The sequence below is a fragment of the Bos mutus genome, chromosome 16, assembly GCF_027580195.1.
Source record: "Bos mutus isolate GX-2022 chromosome 16, NWIPB_WYAK_1.1, whole genome shotgun sequence".
Classification (NCBI taxonomy): domain Eukaryota; kingdom Metazoa; phylum Chordata; class Mammalia; order Artiodactyla; family Bovidae; genus Bos; species Bos mutus.
The window spans coordinates 64,279,044-64,299,066 of record NC_091632.1 but is presented as its reverse complement, the minus strand read 5'-3'; the positions used below and the strand labels follow the sequence as shown (position 1 = coordinate 64,299,066).

At 45.5% G+C, this 20,023-nt stretch overlaps 1 protein-coding gene across 5 annotated transcripts in view; it reads left to right on the top strand.

Moving 5' to 3' along the window:
- TGFB2 (transforming growth factor beta 2) overlaps positions 1-20,023 on the top strand; it is a 97,342-nt gene that overhangs the window by 37,632 nt on the left and 39,687 nt on the right. The gene's annotated exons all lie outside the window — the stretch shown is intronic.

Here is a 20,023-nt window from a genome sequence, read left to right as displayed (position 1 = left end):
GCTTTCTGGTTACCAGCTCTAAGCCTCGGTTTCCTTATCTGAAGAGTGGGATATGTTCCTCAAAAGTTGTTTCTAGGGGATAGATCAGCTTGTGTAAGCAAGTGCTTGCTATCTCAGTGACCTCTGAGGAGGTGTGGTGGGTACATTCTTCTTCAGTGACAGTGTCAGAAAGGCTGTCACTAAACAGAGAGAAAAAAATGAGTGTTGGGGAGGATATGGAGGAAAGGGAACTCCCATGCGCTGTCTGAGGGAATGTAAAGTGGTGCAGCTCCTGCAGAAAATAGTATGGAGATTCCTACAAAATTTCAAAACAGATTCAGCAGTTTCACTTCTGGATAATTATCTAAAGAAAGTGAAAATTCTCATTTGAAAAGATATATGTGCCCTGCATGTTCTTTGCAACATTATTCACAATAGCTAAGACAAGGAAGCTACCTAAGTGTCCATGGATAGATTAATAGATAAAGAAGGTGTAGTATACATATATATATTTACACACATGCATGTAACGGAATGGGAGAAGGCAATGGCACCCCACTCCAGTACTCTTGCCTGGAAAATCCCATGGACAGAAGAGCCTGGTGGGCTGCAGTCCATGGGGTCACGAAGAGTCAGACATGACTGAGCGACTTCACTTTCACTTTTCACTTTCATGCACTGGAGAAGGAAATGGCCACCCATTCCAGTGTTCTTGCCTGGAGAATCCCAGGGACGGGGGAACCTGGTGGGCTGCCGTCTATGGGGTCACACAGAGTCGGACACAACTGAAGCGACTTAACAGCAGCATGCAATGGAATAGTCAGTTCAGTTCAGTTCAGTCGCTCAGTCATGTCCGACTCTGCGACCTCATGAATCGAATCACGCAAGGCATCCCTGTCCATCACCAACTCCCAGAGTTCACGCAACCTCACGTCCATTGAGTCGGTGATGCCATCCAGCCATCTCATCCTCTGTCATCCCCTTTTCCTCCTGCCACCAATCCCTCCCAGCATCAGAGTCTTTTCCAATGAGTCAACTCTTCGCATGAGGTGGCCAAAGTACTGGAGTTTCAGCTGTAGCATCATTCCTTCCAAAGAAATCCCAGGGCTGATCTCCTTCAGAATGGACTGGTTGGATCTCCTTGCAGTCCAAGGGACTCTCAAGAGTCTTCTCCAACACCACAGTTTAAAAGCATCAATTCTTCGGCATTCATTACTCAGCCATAAAAAGAAGAAAATCTTGCCATTTGTGACAACATAAATGGACCTAGAGGGTATTATGCTAAGTGAAATAAGTCAGAGAAAGACAAATACCATATGGTCTCACTTATACATGGTATCTAAAACACAAAACAAGTGAACAAATAACAAAACAGAAAATGACTCATAGATTCAGAGAACAGACAGGTGGTTGCCAGAGGAGAGGGGGTGAAAAGATAAGTAAAATAGGTGAGGGAGACCAAGAGGTAAGGACTACCAGTTATTATAAAATAAATAAGTCTTGGATATAATTTACAGCATAGGGAATAGAGTCAATTATACTATAATAACTTTGTGTGGTGACAGGTGGTAGTAAGACTTAACATGGTGATCATTTTTCAATGTGTAAAAATACTGAATCACCATTGTACACCTGAAACTAATAATATTTTAAGTCAATTACACTTCAGTGTAAAAAAGCCATTAACAAAGAATAAGCATAAATACAGTCATACCACCTTGCACTTATGGATTAGTTTGCATTTAACAAAACCCTTTCACATACATCATCATATTTGAGCCTGACCAGAGCCCTGTAAAGTGGTCACGAGCTCTAAAGACACTGCTAAGTCGCTTCAGTCATGTCCGACTCTGTGCAACCCCATAGACGGCAGCCCACCAGGCTCCCCTGTCCCTGGGATTCTCCAGGCAAGAACACTGGAGTGGGTTGCCATTTCCTTCTCCAATGCATGAAAGTGAAAAGTGAAAGTGAAGTCGCTCAGTTGTGTCCGACTCTTAGCGACCCCATGGACTGCAGCCTACCAGGCTCCTCTGTCCATGGGATTTTCCAGGCAAGAGTACTGGAGTGGGGTGCCATTGCCTTCTCCATCTAAAGGCACGGAGAGATCTAAAACAACACAGTTTCAGAGGCAAATGGGAGTTCTTACTAAGAAGTTGTAGCCCTGTGTATTGGACTTCCCAATGGCTCAGATGATAAAGAATCCACCTGCCAATGCAGGAGACCGGGATTCAGTCCCTGGGTGGGGAAGATCCTCTGGAGGAGGGAATGGCAACCCACTCCAGTATTCTTCCCTGGAGAATTCCATGGATGGAGGAGCCAGGCAGGCTACAGTCCATGGGGTCAAAAAGAATCAGACACAACTGAGCGACTAACACTTTCACTCTCACATAGACCCTTCATCCCTTTAACCAGATCAGAGAGTTTTTTACTGAAGGTTTTTTAACACAACCACAAGGCAAGATGTGGAGAAGGCAATGGCACCCCACTCCAGTACTCCTGGCCTGGAAAATCCCATGGACGGAGGAGCCTGGTAGGCTGCAGTCCATGGGGTCGCTGAGGGTCAGACTCGACTGAGCGACTTCACTTTCACTTTTCACTTTCCTGCATTGGAGAAGGAAATGGCAACCCACTCCAGTGTTCTTGTCTGGAGAATCCCAGGGATGGGGGAGCCTGGTGAGCTGCCATCTATGGGGTCACACACAGTCAGACACGACTGAAGTGACTTAGCAGCAGCAACAAGGCAAGATGAAGACCAGTCTCCTCACTCAGTTGCAGCAACTTAGTTACAACCGACAGCATTGAGTCAGGAGCTAGAAACTCTCACACACACATCATGTGCTTGGCTGGTAAGGAGCCAAGGTGAAGGGGCAATAACACAGACATATCACACCTTCAAAACCTAAATGAGGCTTTTCAGAAGCTCAACCTCTGAAGCCTCAGTGTTGTGTTTCCTTCCCTGTATATACTCTTTGAGGAAAACAGAAGATTCAAGAGGCTGGAAGCCAGACCTGTCCAATGAGCCTGAGCACAGTGTCACAAGTTGTCAGGATGGTCACACTTCAAAGGGCATCTGCTTCTGTCATCTCTCCTTGTCCGGAGACTTTGGCTGTTCCCAGTCAGAAGTTTCTGACTCCTTCTGTAGATGGTTCTGACACTTAGAGATGGCTCATCATTTACTGAGCTTTGGCTGTTCTTTTGGAACTTTCCACCTTGAAGAACTTCAGCATGAGCCCTTATTGGGAAGAAAGGGCCATGGAGCAGTAGAAAGAGTGTGGAGTTGGGGCCAGATAGACTTAGTTTGCAATTTTCAGCCACTGCTCTAACTGCATGCATGAGTGACTTGCCTGCTGTAAACCTCTCTCTTCATTTGTACAACGGGAGGTGGATTCTGGCTCATAGCAGGCACTGTTCTTATATGAGAGCATCTAAATGAAATGTCACTGAAGTAAGAAATGAGATCATATCCAAGAAAGCATGTTGTAAACTGCATGTTAATGACTTTTAATAGTAAAATCACCAGAAATCTCCTTTTACTCCTGATTTTATGTGAGTTATCCAATGGGTCAGGAAATCTAATAAGTCCATTGGATTGGGTTCATAGGGTTCTGATACTAATAGTTATCCACTGAGTAGGAGAAATGGAGCCAAGGACTGTGCTTGTTTGTTTGACTCTAAAGGAAGAGAAAATACCTTCCATCCACAAGGTTTCAGATTCTCCTGTAGTTTTGACCTATGTGACTTTTTCTTTAGGAGAGTCTTCCTGACATCAGACTCAGAGACTGGATGCTGCCTTTCCTATCTGCTCTCAGTGGTCAGTTATAATATAAACTTAAATTTCTTGAGCAGTGGCTGTGTTCATAGTCATTACGTTAGTTAATTCTTAGAGCGATTCTTACAAGCAAGAGTGAGTACTATTACACAAAAATTAATCTGAGTCCTTGCGCTCATCTATCAGGTAAAATCTAAGAGAGAACTGTCATACACAAGAGTGTTGTTGCGCCCAAAGAAGGGAGAGATTGCTTCTGCTCTGAAAGAGCTGGAAATTCCTCTAAAAAGAGGACAAATTGGGCCGGACCTTCAAGAATGAGTAGAATTTGCCAAATGTAAAGGGTTTCTAGGTGAAGGATTCATGTGGCTTGGGTGTGGTGGTGTGTCAGCATTTGGCATGTTTGGAGATCAGAAGTCAGATGGTGCATTTAGCGCTTGGGGCCGAGTCAGCTGTGGTGAGGGAGTGTGGGCAGGGGACAGGGCAGCAGAGATGACGATGTGCCCACAAAGCTAGGAACGCAGGTTGGGGTCCTAGGGGACAAAGCAAGACGTGTCTTGGAGTTGTCTCTTCATTTGAAAATTGTCAGGGCTTTTCACTGGGTAGGGGTTAAGAGAGAGAAAAGGATGGCTGAGAAGAAAAGTGGGTTTTCCTTGTACCACGGTGTCTTGACAAGCTAGAAAAGGCCAGCCAATCCCTGTGACCTTATGGGTAGGGAGTGACTCTCCCAGCCTTAGAGCCTAGTCCCAGCCCAGTGTTCTTGTAGATACCAGGGAACTGAGCCCAGGCAATGGCACCCCACTCTAGTACTCTGGCCTGGAAAATCCCATGGATGGAGGAGCCTGGTGGGCTGCAGTCCATGGGGTCGCTAAGAGTCAGACACGACTGAGCGACTTCACTTTCACTTTTCACTTTCATGCATTGGAGAAGGAAATGGCAACCCACTCCAGTGCTCTTGCCTGGAGAATCCCAGGGACGGGGGAGCCTGGTGGGCTGCCGTCTATGGGGTTGCACAGAGTCGGACATGACTGAAGCGACTTAGCAGCAGCAGCAGGAAGATCCCTAAAGAGATCTTCCTAGAGGTCACACTGCCGCGTCCTCTTCAGGCTGACATCTTCAGAGCCCCGCCCACATTGCGCTGTAAATTGCTCCGCGGTTCGAATAGCCACTGTCCAAGGCCTGCGCCGCTTGTGCATTGCACTTCCCTTCACTCACGCTAGACTTGGGAGGAAAGCTGGTCAGATGGCAGTCTGGGCAAATACGACTGAGTCCATGCTGACTGTCTCTCCATATGTCAGGCTCATAAGACGCTTTTGGGATTCTAGGATTCTTCTGAGGCATAGTTTATGTTGCCATGAAGTTCGTGTGTCTGTCTGTGCACCCATTATGCGTACTGCAGCATTCCTCCCATCAGGGTTATCCTTTATGGAGGACAGCGTAGCCTAGAAGGCCCACCAAGAGCAAGATGTGTCTGTCCTATGTGAGATTAGAAGCTCTGGTTAGACTCATGAGCCTGAGCTTATTAGACACATGTGCAATTATAGTAGAGCTATGCTCAGTCACTCAGTCGTGTTGCCATACCATGGACTATAGCCCGCCAGGCTCATTTGTCCATGGGATTCTCCAGGCAAGAATACTGGAGTGGGTTGCCATGCCCTCCTCCAGGGGATCTTCCCAACTCAGGGATCGAACCTGAGCCTCTTGCCTCTTCTGCATTGGCAGATGGGTTCTTTACCACTAGTGCCACCTGGTAAGCCCCTAGTAAAGAGATAGAGAAGGCATATTTACCTCTGAGAGCTCCCTAGCTTCCTTCCTGCAATGAACAAGGAGTAATTAATGTATGATAAATTGATTTCAAGAAAGCAATTAGCTGGTCTTTGTATAGGTCTGTCTGTGTTTGGGCTGCACTGATTGCCTGTTCAAGGCAGAATGACTTACGTGAGGCCATCCTGAGGGAAGAGAGGTCAGCTGATCCCCTATATTCAGAGAAAAAATTTTACAAATGCAGCAAAAGTCTGAGTAATTGTGGAATTACTTTATACACCAAAAAGTGATTTTGTCATAGTGGCTGATGGCCAAAAAGCATCACTGAGTCTTTCATTCATTTTTTAATATTGCTTTTTTAATTTTTATTTTTTGCTGTGCCATATGGCTTATGGGGCCTTAGTTCCCTGATGAGGGATCAAAACCATGCCCCCTCCTGCGGTGGGAACACAGAGTCCCAATCACTGGACCTACAGGAAGTCCCTCTGAGTCTTATGCCCACTGCTTCAGGTGGCCCTAGTGGTAAATAACCGACCTGCCCATGCAAGAGACATAGAAGATGCAAGTTTGATCCCTGGGTCAGGAAGACCCCCTGGAGGAGGGAATGGTAACCCACTCCAGTATTCTTGCCTGGAGAATCCCATGGACAGAGGACTCTGGCAGGCTGCAGTCCATGGGGTTGCACAGAGTCTGACAGGACTGAAGCGACTTAGCACACATGCACACACGCAGTTGCCTGTGGTCCTGTCTCTCCCTCATCCACTGTCGAAGACAGAGATGTCCCAAAGACATCTTAATCCCCCGCTGAAACATGAGGGAAACTGTTCCCTTCTTCCCTCTGGAATTTTAGTATCATTCTCAAAGTACTAGTTCCAGGGAAGGTCACTCACTGTATGTCATGATCCCCAAGGTGGCTGCCTGAGCATAAGTCCCGTTCTCCATCTTGGTCCCTTCTAAGCACTGCCCCTCTCAGGCTGCTGGACACGTAGTACCCTTGGCACCAGAGTAGCCCTTCACAAAAACAATGAAAACCGTTCTTACCAGAAAGGATCAGAGCCGGTGGAAGAGATGGTGTGTTTATTCTAATGTTTCCATATCTCTTGAAGGTGGAATACCATGAAGGCCTCAGAACTGGTCTCCCCAGCCTTCACTCAAGAATGCATTGTCTAAGAGCTTGTGCGGCTCCGTAAACTGATTTATATCTTACAGGAGGGGGCGGGTCCTGAGCCTGGTGTCAGAGGTTAGCACCAAGGGTCCCCAGACTTGTTTAAATGAGACTGTCTGGCCTCTAAACTATGGTTTCCTCAACAGTAGAATAGAGATAACACTACCTAGTTTATGGAGTTATCAGGCTCATAATGTATGTGAAAGTACATTGTAGGGCATAAAATCCTAGGAAGACGTTAGAGCTTGTGGTTTACGCTGGTCGTCATCATTGAGAAAAGGATTCATCTCCATGGTGATATTTATTGAGCGCTTATTATATACCGGGAGGCGTTGGGGAGGGAGAGGTTTCAGTCCCTGTACTCATGAGACTTACGAAGGCTCGTCCCTCCAATATAGAGGCAATGTTTCGAGGGCCCGACCTCCCGATGTCAGTCCAAGGGGCAGCTTGTCACAAAGCTCTAAAAAGGAGCTCTCCTATAGGTGAAATAGATGTGTGCAGACCTCTTCCTGACCCTCGGGGTCTCCAGTCGAGTGCTATAGTCAAGCAGCAACATGACTGCTTTCCCCGAGGAGAATTCCTGGGGTGTCTAAGAGTCCTTGAAAGGAATTGTGAAGTGCTAGGGTTAGACCTCTTCTGGCAGCAGTTGCCCTCAGGACACTGTCACATGCTCTGTTGTGCATTGTGTGCGTTCTTTACTGGTGATCTTCCTGTCTGTGTACAGAAAAAAGCCCAATTAATTTATTCCAGTGAGATTATGAAACTGGCTATTTTCTCAGTTTTCTGACATGTAGAAATCTTTCTTATATGTTGTCTAGGCTTTAAGAATAGTCTAATGAAGCCAATGGAATATGACAAGAAATGGAATATGGTCAGGGACATAATAGACACACCCCAACCTGGTAAAAGTTATTCCCTTGATTTTAGGGCATCCTTGAGTGAAAAGTGAAAAGTGAAGTCGCTCAGTCGTGTCCGACTCTTTGTGACCCTGTGGACTGTAGCCTACCAGGCTCCTCTGTCCATGGGATTCTCCAGGAAAGAATACTGGAGTGGGTTGCCATATGTAAAGCCCATGCTGATGTTATGGAAAGGTTCCATCTCTCTCCCTGAGTTTGCTGCTTATTTTATTCTGGTTATGCATGTGTGTGTACATCACTACGGTGCCCTGGGAGTTCTATTTGCTTCCACTCTAACATATTTAAGAAGCACTGGCTTATTCAAAGGGGCTTCCCTGGTGGCTCAGGTGGTAAAGAGTCTGCCTGTGATGATAGAGATCCAGGTTCAATTCCTGGGTCAGGAAAATCCCCTGGAGAAGGGAATGGCAACCCACTCCAGTATTCTTGCCTGGAGAATTCCATGGACAGAGGAGCCTGCTGGGTTGCTGTCCATGGAGTCACAAGTAGCTGGACACGACTGAGTGACTTTCAAAAAGCTTTTGAAGCTTACTCAACAAGTTCTTCTTTAAAGGATAGTTGGTAAATGCTTTTTTAAGATGTGTAGGCCAGCCCTTGGCTTAGAACTAAATAAAGGTGTTGGTCTGTGCCATCTACACATCCACCTTTGAGAAAAGAGAGTGGGGAGAGCTTCAGAAAGTGCCTGAGTTTTGACCCCTACCACCAAGACTTTGTCTTTCCTTTTTATAAGTTTATTATTTTTAAATACTATTTATTTGTTTCTGGCTGCCCTGGGTCTTTGCTGCTATGTGTGGGCTTTCTCTAGTTGCAGCGAGCAGGGGCTACTCTCTAGTCATGTGCAAGAGCTTCTCTTGTCGTGGAGCATGGGCTCTAGGGTGAACCAGCTTCAGCAGTTGTGATGCTTGGGCTTAGTTGCCCTGTGGCACATGGAATCTTCCTGGATCAGGGGTCAAACCCGAGTGCCTGCATTGGCAGGTGGATTCTTAGCCACTGGACCATCAAGAAGTCCACCACTAAGGCTTCTGAAGGCTTAGAAAGATAATAGAGCTGTAAGACAGAGCTAAAGCTTCCCCAAAGAGAAGAAACTTTTTTTTTTTCCTTAAGAATTCTCTTTCCATTTTCAAAATGGCAGTGCCCTTTTCCTTTGCTGGGGTGTAAAGTGACTTGGGACCAATTGGATTCACTCTGTGGAGGTCCTGCCTACTACTGTGTAACCAGTTTTCTTTCCCAGTGTCCCTACGAGCGTATGAAACTGTGTACATGTTATACCTCTATACACCAAAGTCATGAGATTGAAGCTAGATGGCAGGGCTTGCTGTCAGATAATTAAATAAAAATAAGACACTCAAACATTTCAAGGTACTTAGCTGTGGTCTAGTTCTGCCTTGGAGATTCTCACTTTAAAAGCTGTGTTTTCTCTTCTTGCAAATGGTGGCTCGACCTTGGACGAAAGCTGCTTAGCGCCCAAATGCATAAGAATTCTTAAAACAAGCATAACACCTGCGGCTCCATTCCAGAACTCGGTCATGCCACAGTTCATCTGGATTCCTATAATTCCTGTATGTTCCCATATCTTAATTGCCCATAGCTGTGTTGCCAGTACAAACAGGATGGGGGAAGAGTCCACGCCCTTAGTGAATACATCTACCAACCCTGAGAAAGCTCCATCTTTTGAAACTCTGGTATTCTTTGTAAGGTACTGAATGACCATCTACTGAAATGCTAATAAAGATATCTGATAACTAAAAATTCCTTTCAAGCAATTCTTACTCCCTACCATCTTTCTAGTCAAGATTCAAGACTGGCATTTAGCAGAATAGTTCTGATTTTAAGACTCTGTCCTCTGCAAAATGAATACACAGGTTCACCAAATCAGATTTCACATCCATCTGAGCATGTTTGAAATGAGTATTTAAATCAAATAAATACATATTGAATAGGGGCATACTGTACAATTTGTACACAAAAAAGCCTCAGGGTATGAAACATAAGATAATGACATCTGTAAAATAGAGGTTGTGTGGAAAAGACTGAAGACTTCTAATTTATTATGCACTCAAAACACATAGGAAAAAATGAGTAGAAAGGTTAAAAGAGAGAAAATGAGAATAATTCACTGTTGGGATGCATTAATAAAAGCATAAGTTCTACCATAAGGAAGGTGATAATTCTACTCTATTCTGACTTGAGAATTATGTTTAAGGGTCCAGTTTTAAAATTGGAGCAGAGAGGAGACCATCCATGGAGGTAAAAGGCTGTCATAATAAAAAGAAATAGGAATGTTTGCTTAGAAAAGAACAGACATGGGGGCAAGGAGACATGAAATCTGGCCTCACAATTTCTGAGTAGGGTCAAGTGGAAAAGGAAGTGAATCATCTTTTGCGGCAGCACCAGCCCCAGTAGACAGACCTTGGAGGTAAGCAGATCTCAGTCCAGCATAGGGAAGAACTCTTTGTACAGCGGGAGCTGTCAGACTGCAGCAGGTCATCTGCCTGAGCTTTGAGGTCTCTGTCACTGAAAGAGTTCTAGAAGATACTGTCTTGTCTCGAACAAGACACTGCAGCAAGAGGGAATTAGATCCCAGGAACATGGAGAGAGCATGTAATAGATGCCAGGCAAGCCCTTTATGTGTTCTCATTTCTAAGTGCAATGAAGTTTCAGGGAGAATCAACGTTAGCTGTATTTTCTTTCCTTTTCAAATGAGATAATCCAGACCATCTCTTCCTCTTCACATGTCCTCACTCCCAAGTCATGAATTTAATACATCAGCAATCATAGCCTGTCCCACTTGGTGAAGTTGGTAAATAGCTTGCAATCCTAGCAGGGTGTGCTTATTAGCTTAGCTCCAGGGCAGAGCAGCAAACCAGCACAGTGTCTCCAAGTAATTAGGTGATTGCCTGACAAAGAAGTCAGGCCACAAGCAAGAGGCTTACAGACAACACAGAGACACGAGCTCCCAGTACAAGACACGCAATGGCCATTATATGCATCACCACTATAATTTTAGGAAGATTAGAGAAAGATTTGCAAGCTAATAAGAGCCACTACACCCATTAAGCATGTCAAACAGTCCACACCAATCATCACAGAGCTCCAGGGAAAGTGCAGAGTTTCTGAAAAGGGGAATGTCTGTTTGTTCTGGGTTAGGAAAGCTCTCTACAGGGATGAGCCAGAATGTCCAACAGGGTACATTTTCGTCTTTATTTTGCCAATGTTTTGTGTAATTCTGGCAAGATTTTACTCATTTCTCAATCTGCAAAAGAAGCTTAAAAATAAAAGGTGCCTCTCATCCAGGAAGAGATTAAGGGTGAGATCCTACATTTCCAAGTTTACTTTGTTAGTGGAATCAATGCTTATTTTTTTTACAAAATTTTAAAAAATATTTATTTATTTATTTGGCTGCGCCAGGCTTTAGTTGTGGCACATGTGACCTTTGATTTTCGTTGCAGCATGCAGGATCTTTAGGTGTGGCATGTGGGATCTAATTCCCTGATCAGGGATTGGACCTGGGTCCCCTGCATTTGGGAGTGCAGAGGGTCTTAGCCACTGGCTGCCAATTGCCTTCTTTTTGTTAACCATGTTGTGGCCATTGCTGGGTTCTGGAATGGCTGTGTGGCTAGCTATGTCTTGAGGTCATTGGCCTCTTTAAAGGCCATTTGGTTCAGTTCAGGTGCTCAGTCGTGTCTGACTCTTTGCAACCCCATGGACTGCAGTACACCAGGCTTCCCTGTCCATCACCATCTCCTGAAGCTTGCTGGAACTCATGTCCATCGAGTCATGACTGCTTTGCCCCCCATTTTTTAGAGGAAAAAAAAAGCACAGATTGAAGAGAAATAAGAAGAGAGAGAAAAAGTGGAGCAATGGAAGGAGAGAAGACAAGGAGGGAGAAAGAAAAAAAAGAGTTTTATGAATTTAAAGATGAGACAATGGCAGAGAAGAGTGACTCTGATCACTTAGTCCAACCAGGAGGAGAGCCTCCCACCGTGACGTCATCCCTAGGGAGTGTGTCCCGTTCTTGGTCCACCTGCCTGCACAAGTGGATCCAGGTGCCCTCTCCATACACAATCCTGAGCACGATGAGAAACGTAGAGAAATCGAAATGGAATAGGTGTCTCCATGTAAGTGGAGTTTTATGAAGGTGATGGAAACTTTGGAGTCGAAGCTAGGAACCCTGTCATAGTTCAGTAAAACCAACCACCCTGGGCTGGCATCATTGTGATTTTTACTTTCTTTCTTTTTTTGGCCCTGTGTAAGAAGGGGCCCAAACAGTTCTGCTGACAGTGTGCATAGTCTCAAATAGTAGCTAGATGAGGGCCAAGTCACATACACTGATGCTGACACAGTTAGACTCCAGACTTCCAGCAGCATGACAGGTCTGACACCATCTGCCTCTCCAAGACACCCAGTTTCCATCAAAAGTGCTCCAGGGCTGGGTTACACTTAATAGGAGGGATGGCCAGGGAGAAAATCAGCAACCGCTGGTGATGGGCTGTTTATTCCTCAGTCATTTTGTATTAAATTGCTGTGACTTGAGTGTCAGCAGTGCTTGGGCTGTGGTAGTGAAATCAAATACATCTCCCATGTGCCAAGACAAATTGGAGAAAACCCCCGAACACAATGGTCTTGGTTTCTTGCTGGCCGTGTCTGTGTGCACACAAACAGCAGCTCATTCTTGCCCTCTGGCCCTGTGGCAGGTTGCTTGTCTTGCTGCACCCCAGAGGATGTCTAAGGAACCCCAGACTACTTCTCTCAAAGCTGGGGACATCAGGAACAAGGAGTCCTCATCAAGCGCTGTTGAAAGTCCATGCAGATGACTGCAGAGCTTCAGGGAACGTATCGTTATTTCTGGAAAGAGGGATGAGAAGTTTGATCTGTTTACTTGAGGAGCTTGGGGATGGGAACCAGTGGATGCTTCCCAGGCTCGAGGCATCATGCATATCTTTATGGGGGTGCAAAAGATCGTGGGCCATCCTGACCTTAGCACTGTGTCTTTTATGGGGGAACTTTTGCACTGAGCAAACCACAGATCGCTGTATCAGGGCCATTCTTCTAAGGACCATCAATGAAGATACTGGGCTTTGCATTCAAGTTTCTGGAGCTTTTAATAAGTCAAACAGTTGTACAGGAGTTGCTTCCTTGTGCCTGTTTTTGCTACAATACTCCAGTGAGTTTTGGTATTTCTGCCTGGGGTTGGATTCATGTCTTTGACTCATGGGACTCCTTTGTGCAGAAGGCAAGATATTGTGGTGAAAAGCCAGAGCTTTTGATTGACAGGCCAGCCTTACCTTGACCTTAGCCAGAAGTTATTTCACTCTCCTTGCTTTTGATTTCTTTATCTGTGAAATGGGGATGGAAACACCTCCTTAGCAGAAATGAAGCATGTGAAGCTATTAGAAAATGGGAGAGGGTTGTAAAATAAAATTCTGAGGCTGAGTTGAGACTGTTCTTTTCAGGGGAATGGGGAAATGGGCATATTTTATTCATCCCTAACTAGTTCATAAGATTGAAGGGAGGGGAAGCCTAGCCAAGTTGATTATAGTCTATAATGAACTCATAAATTGTAGTCTAGGGCGTTCACGCATGTGTGCTCAGTCACTAAGTTGTATCTGACTCTACAACCCATGGACTGTAGCCTGCCGGGCTCCTCTGTCCATGGAATTTCCCAGGCAAGAATACAAGAGCGGGTTGTCATTTCCACATCCAGGGATCTTCCCGACCCAGGGATCAAACCTGAGTCTCTTATACCATCTTCTGCATTGGCAGATGAGTTCTTTACCATTAGCACCAACTGGGAAGCCCATGGTTTGTTTCATGGTCCTCAAACTTTAGGGTACATAAGAATTGCATAGGAGTTTGTTAAAACGCGGAGCATTGAGCATTACCCCATGCCCACTCATGAGAAACCCTGCTATAGAATAGGATCTGTACATCCACACTAAACAACAGGGCCCTAGGATGCTCTGTAAGCCTCTTACAACTTCTCCCCTACAAAGGAATCTAGCTTGTATTTAAAATTCAGTAATGTACACCTTTGATACCATATATTAAATAGATAACTAATGAGAACCTGCTGTATTGCACAGGAAACTCTACTTAAATGATCTGGGGTGACCGAAACGGGAAGGAAATCCAAAAAAGAGGAGATACATGTATATGTACACCTGATTCACTTGGCTGTACAGCAGAAACTAACACAGCATTGTTAAGCAATTATATCCCAATAAAAATTAATAAAACATAAAATGAAATTCAGGTAACTAGTGAGTGCTTTGGGGAGTAAGACAAACAGAACCTCTGGGCCTCTAACAATCCTTCATTCCCATGTTGTTGTTCAGTTGCTAAGTCGTGTCTGACTCTTTGTGACCCCGTGGATTGCAGCATGCCAGGTTCCTCTGTCCTCCGCTGTCTCCTGGAGCTTGCTCAGGTTCATGTCCACTGAGTCAGTGACGCCATCCAACCATCTCATCCTCTGCTGCTGCTCCTCCTTTTGCCTTGAAACTTTCGCAGTATCAGGGTCTTTCCCAATGAGTTGGCTCTTCTCGTCAGGTGGCCAAATTACTGGAGCTTCAGCTTCAGTATCAGTCCTTCCAGTGAATATTCAGGGTTGATTTCCTTTACCTGGGATAGAGGCCCCAGTCTAAGTCTTCTCCAACACCACAGCATCAATTCTTTGGCTCTCAGCCTTCTTTATGGTCCAACTCTCATATCCATACATGACTACTGGAAAAACCATAGTTTTGACTATAGGGACTTTTGTCAGCAAAGTGATGTCTTGTTTTTTAATATGCTATCTAGGTTTGTCGTAACTTTCTTCCAAAGAGCAAGTGTCTTTTAATTTCATGGGTGGCACTAGTGGTAAAGAACCTGCCTGCCAGTGCAGGAGACATAAAAGATGTGAGCTCAATCCCTGTGTCGGGAAGATCCCCTGGAGAAGGAAATGGCAATCCACTCCAGTGTTCTTGCCTGGAAAATCCCATGGACAGAGGAGCCTGGCAGGCTATACAGTCCATGGGGTCGCAAAGAGTCAGACATGGCTGAAGCGACTGAGTATGATGCCTGTCTTTTACCTTTCAGTGTGAACTACTGCCCTCTGACTTATCCTAGAAATCCCCCACGGACATTGAGACCAGTGCCAGTTTCCCTTGGGGGTTCTGTGAGTGCCAGCTTCAAGAGAGCAGTTGTTAGAAATTAAGGTCTCTTTCTTCTTCTTTGGCTCTGCTAATCTGCTTGCTTTGTTAAATAGCACTGGCCTCTCCAGCTAGTACCTTTTAGCACAGTGGTTCTTAAACTTTGATGGTGCATCAGGCTTTCTTGGATAATTTGCACTTATCCCAGGTTTCCAGGTGAGGCAGATGCTCTGGTCCAATACCACACTTCCAGAACCACTGCTTTAATAAATGCAATAAATACTCAGGGATACTTGACCCACAATTCCAATGTCTGTCACACACTTTTCTCCCACTAGTTCTGTGGTGTAAGCAGCTCAATGGGGAATAGACAACAGATAGAGATGATTGAAGCATTGCCCCCCTAAAGGCTGAACTCTGGATGTCCTTGGGTATTTCTTTCAGGCTCCAAATCTCCTCTTTCTGCCAGAGCTCCTCACATATTGGTGACATTGTAAGACCTTTCTTTGGTTTGTGTTTTTCACTAACTTATTTGTTAAACAGTTCTAATCTGAGCATCGTCACGGGAGGTGGAGTTGTTTGATGCAGAGGGTGTTTGGTGGGAGGATAGAATTCTCTTGTCATCCTTTCTGATGGTCAGGGTTGAGCACTACAGGTAAATATTAAAGTCTGGTGGTGGGGAGCCTGTGAGTATAGTGGTGACTGTCATTCCTCTCTGCAGTGGGCAGGAACCGAAAACCCAGAGTCCTTGATAAACTGCCCCAGGACACTTTTCTCCTTCTCCTCTAATTCAGTTAGGTGGTAAGTTTTCTCTCTCTGTGGGACATTTAAGGAAGGTCCAAGGATCACTTAGCCCCTTTGTTGCAGGATGGAAAAGGGGATAGGAAGGGACCTTTTTTGAGAGGAAATTTGTTCTAAACCCAGTTCTCGAATGTTCCTTCTGCTCATTTGTGTGATCCTGACAACCTGAGTCAGTACATATGAAATAGGGGATTATTTACCTTGTTATATAGATGAAGAAATAGGCTCTGAAAAGCTAAATGCTGTCTCTGTTGCCACATAGATAAGACTTTTTTGATTTGGGGTTAAAATTCAGGTGGCCTTAAAGGACCCCCTGCATACAGATCCTGTAATTATATGGGACTGTGGCAGGACTCGGTCCCTGCTGCTACTGAGTTGTGTCTGATTGTGCTGTTGCATTGCCAGCCTTGGGTTACACAGCTGCCCCCATGCCCTATCTGAGATGCTTCGGGTATGGGTGCCTGACATAGGCTTTCTGAGGGGCAGGGGACAGCGGGCCCAGCACCAATTCTTGGGACGCTAGGAGTATGGAAGGGTGGCAGAGCTCAGGAGTAAGGCTCCATGGCCCTACTCCAGCCCCGTTGTCCCAGTAGATGTCACATTCGAAGCCTGAATTCAAAGGTGAAATGATCAGGGGTTCAAGATGGCAACCACAGACTATCAGATTCCACTGTAAGCCTTTTCTCAGCTTGGGAACTGGTACAACTGCCATGACCACATGCCCATGAAGCCATCCCTGGGTCACGGGAAACCGAAGGACTCTTAAGTGAAGATTGCTGACCACGGGGTGCTAACATGGGGAGGAGACAATTTACAATGAGTTGATTAGTTATTTGGAACCGATGACAAGTCAACCTAGAATGCATGAAAGTAGCTTGTGATCAGATGCTACCACTGGGCATTCTGTACACCAGTGGTCCCCAGCCTTTTTGGCACCAGGGACTGATTTCGTGGAAGACAGTTCTTCCAAGGGCTGGAGGGTGGGGAGAGCAGGGATGGTTTGGGGTTTATTCAAACTCGTTACATTTATTGTGTGCTTTATTTCTAAGGTGCTAGACTTTAGGAATCAGTAGTTAGACTTCCTCCTTTTTTTTCCCCTCTGTCTATTCCCCTAAGCGGGATTTAGCAGGGATTTGAGGTGAGGGGAACATTCATTGGGTGACATTCTGGAATCTCCTATGTGCAAGCCTTTTAAAGACAGGAAGGCGCATGGGATGGCGAGGGGTGAGGAGGGAGGGGAGGTACGGTAGGGGAGCAGAACCAGTTTGGTGGTCTGAAATCCACAGAGCTGGCAGAAAGTGCATTTGACAGAACCAAAAAAAAGTGGGTCAGACATCTAGAGGAGAGTGCCAACTAGGATATGCGAGGGCAAGTTGGCAAAGGTCAAACCCAAGTCACTGAATACCTCGCAATGGGGTAGAAGCTGAGTTGAAATACCAGAGGCCTTTAGAGAGAGCTCCCATTCCAAAGAGGGACACAAGTCCTTGCAGAAGGTGGAGAAAAAAGCTGCATCCCTCCCAGGCCAGATGGGTGGATCAAGCCATTAAATACGAGCATGGGAAAGGAGCCCCAGCACCAGGCTAGGTATAGAGGAGCTATGTTCAGCTCTCTGTACATTGCCTCTGAGAGCTTCTATGAGGTAAGGTCAGGATCATGAGCTGGGTCTAAGCAATTCGCTGTGACTTTTAGTTTTTCTTCCAGTGCAGACGTATTTGGGAAGTTGCTCAAGTACCTTAGCCAGGCTATGGGCTGGTCACCCATAGCAGAGGACAGCTGGGGACAGCTGGGACCGACCCTTAGAAGTGGTAGTCAGTTCTTGAAGTTACCAGTCTTTATCCAATGAGCTCCTGCTCTTGGATGCTGCAGCAGGGGTTTGGGAAAGGCTGCTGTGTCCTGCTGGCTTGGTCCCTTCGCGGAGTCATGAGTCCAAAGCCCAGGCACTGGCGGGGAGGGAAGGGGTGCCCAACTGTCATTTCACCTCCTCCGTGAACAGCTTCGACTTATAAAACGAGCACCAGATATGTGGATTTGTATTATCAGGCAGTCAAAATAGCTAACACGGTTATCATGGCCAGAGGGGAGGAGGGCTGATTGCCAGCTTATAGAAGAGAACAACGTACTTAACTCTCCAGCGACGCCCATAAATATTTGCAAACACCCCTTCAAAGCTCGAAAGCCTAGGACTGGACCATTGGATGATTTGCTTAGAAAAAGGAGAAACAAAATTGACCTCCTTGTCTGAAGCGGCCGTAAAAAGCAAGTGTGTGTACGGGCAGATGACCAGAAAGGGAAAAAAAAATGTTCAAAGTTTAATAAACACAAAAGAGAATAAAAATAAATCTCAAGAGCGCTTATTTACAAACTTGATGGAAGGATAAGATTGGGGCGGCCGGGTGTGAACGCTGCATGTCTGTGGAAGTAGCGTAGGCCCCCGGGGTGGGGGGGTGGTTTCCACTGAAAGGAAGGGGGAAACCAGCAAGATTGTTTACTCTTTCTTATGACAGGAAACCCACTGAAGCAGCCTTGCCCTTTCAGGATGCTCTTTCCAAGCATGTTTGAAGCTTCTGCTCTCTGATGGGGAGGCCATGAGAAGATAAATGGAGAAACTAGGCCTGCGGAAGGTTCTGGCCAACCTGGAGAGTGTGTGAAGCCATCCTTCCAGGCCTCTCTGCCTGGATTCCCAGCCTATTTTCAGCTGAGCTGTCAGGATGGGACCAGCCTGTTCTGGGCCGGTCCCATCCTGGGCTGGTCATGTTCCAGCAGAAAGGTTGATTTCTTCATTTTTTTTTTTTACACAGGTGGTTGGATTTTTAATGGTACTATCTGCTGCACTTCACATTTCAATCTTAAAACAACCAAAAATGTCAGTAGGCATTGCTTTTTTGCCAAAGGCAGATGCTACAGCAATGTAAATCCAAACTATAGCAAATTTGGATTTGGGGGCGGTGGCCAACATCACTGCAGATTCTAGGAAGGATCCCTCACTGGTAACTGAATGACATTTTGGTTCATCTCAGTATCTCACTCACAAATGATCTTACACGGGGCATGGACAAGTAATGTCGGCACAGCTATCTTTTCAAACTGTTGTGCTGGGGGCTCCCATGACCTTTCTGCCTGGGTGAATGTTTGTCTTCCTGAAACTGTCCAGCAAATGTTTCAGAGTAGTGATGCAGTGCATCAGCCCTGTGTCTACGCAAATGCATTCTTTTCTCTGAAACTCGAATGGTTTAGATGAGGTTTGTTTGATTGTTTCTGAGACTTTGGATCTACAAAGTTTCAGTCCACACAGTCCTTTGTGAAGTAGTCATCAAGCAGAGCATGGTTTTAAATGTATCACTTCCCCATGAGCTGCTTTTTGAGAGTCATGGGACATGGGGAAAGGATGGAGAAAAGCCTCTGTGAGGGGAAAAAGTGCAGAGCTCTTCAGATGATGAAATGCTGGTGTGTTCCTAGCATTCGGTTTTTCAGTGTAATCATCCCAGAGCAAGGATTTCCCAGGAAATCATGAAAGGTATTTATTTCTATTTTAAGATCAGCAAGATGGTACATTTATTTAATAAGAAGCTAGTCTTGCCAATAACCAGATGCTTAAGTCTTTCAAAACTGTTGATGACCGACTATGCAAACAGTGGATATTTGGTGAACTTCATGTGTGCAGACTTCTGTTCTAGTAGGTGCAGAAAAATATATGAAAAATACTGTCAGTCCTCAGGATTCTTAAAATTTCATTGGGAGAACAAAATAAGCAAGCATAATAGCAAAATAATAAAAAACATTTGTAAGTAGACTGTAGCCCTCCAGGCTCCTCTATCCATGGAATTCTCCAGGCAAGAATACTGGAATGGGTAGCCATTTCCTCCTCCAGGGGATCTTCCCGATCCAGGGATTGAACCCGGGTCTCCCCCATTGCAGGCAGATTCTTTACCATCTGGGCCACCAGGGAAGCTCCCCCCTCCCCACCGCCCCCGCCAAAATACCATCTGGGCCCCCAGGGAAGCTCCACCCCCGCCCCCCCCACCGCCCCCGCCAAAAAAAAGAAAACATTTGTAAGGGGCCATAAAAACTGAGAATGATTACGTTGTAACGACGTGACATAATTGAGGAGCGGTAGAACAACATCGAACCATCAGAGTTGGATGCTACATTCCAGAATAATGAAAGTAAGTTTGCAGGAGATTTTCAAAGAGTATTGTAGGAATATACCTATTCTACCTATACTATAGAAACATACCTGTAACAGCTAGCCTGCCCAGTGTAGATACTTAATAAATGGGTGTTGTATAGGAAGTATGGGGATAGAATTCAGACTTGGTTTGGTTTTGTTTTAACCCTGAGTTATATATCCAAAGGCAAAGACAGGTTACCTCAAAATAACAGCAAAATTCTAGCAGCCCATGAACTTGAAATTGTTGTGGGCTGTCTGCAAATCTGTGTTTTTCATGGCTCAGAACAGAAGTCATTGAGGTTGATTCTTTCTCTTCATTCGCTAGGGTTCCCTCCCACC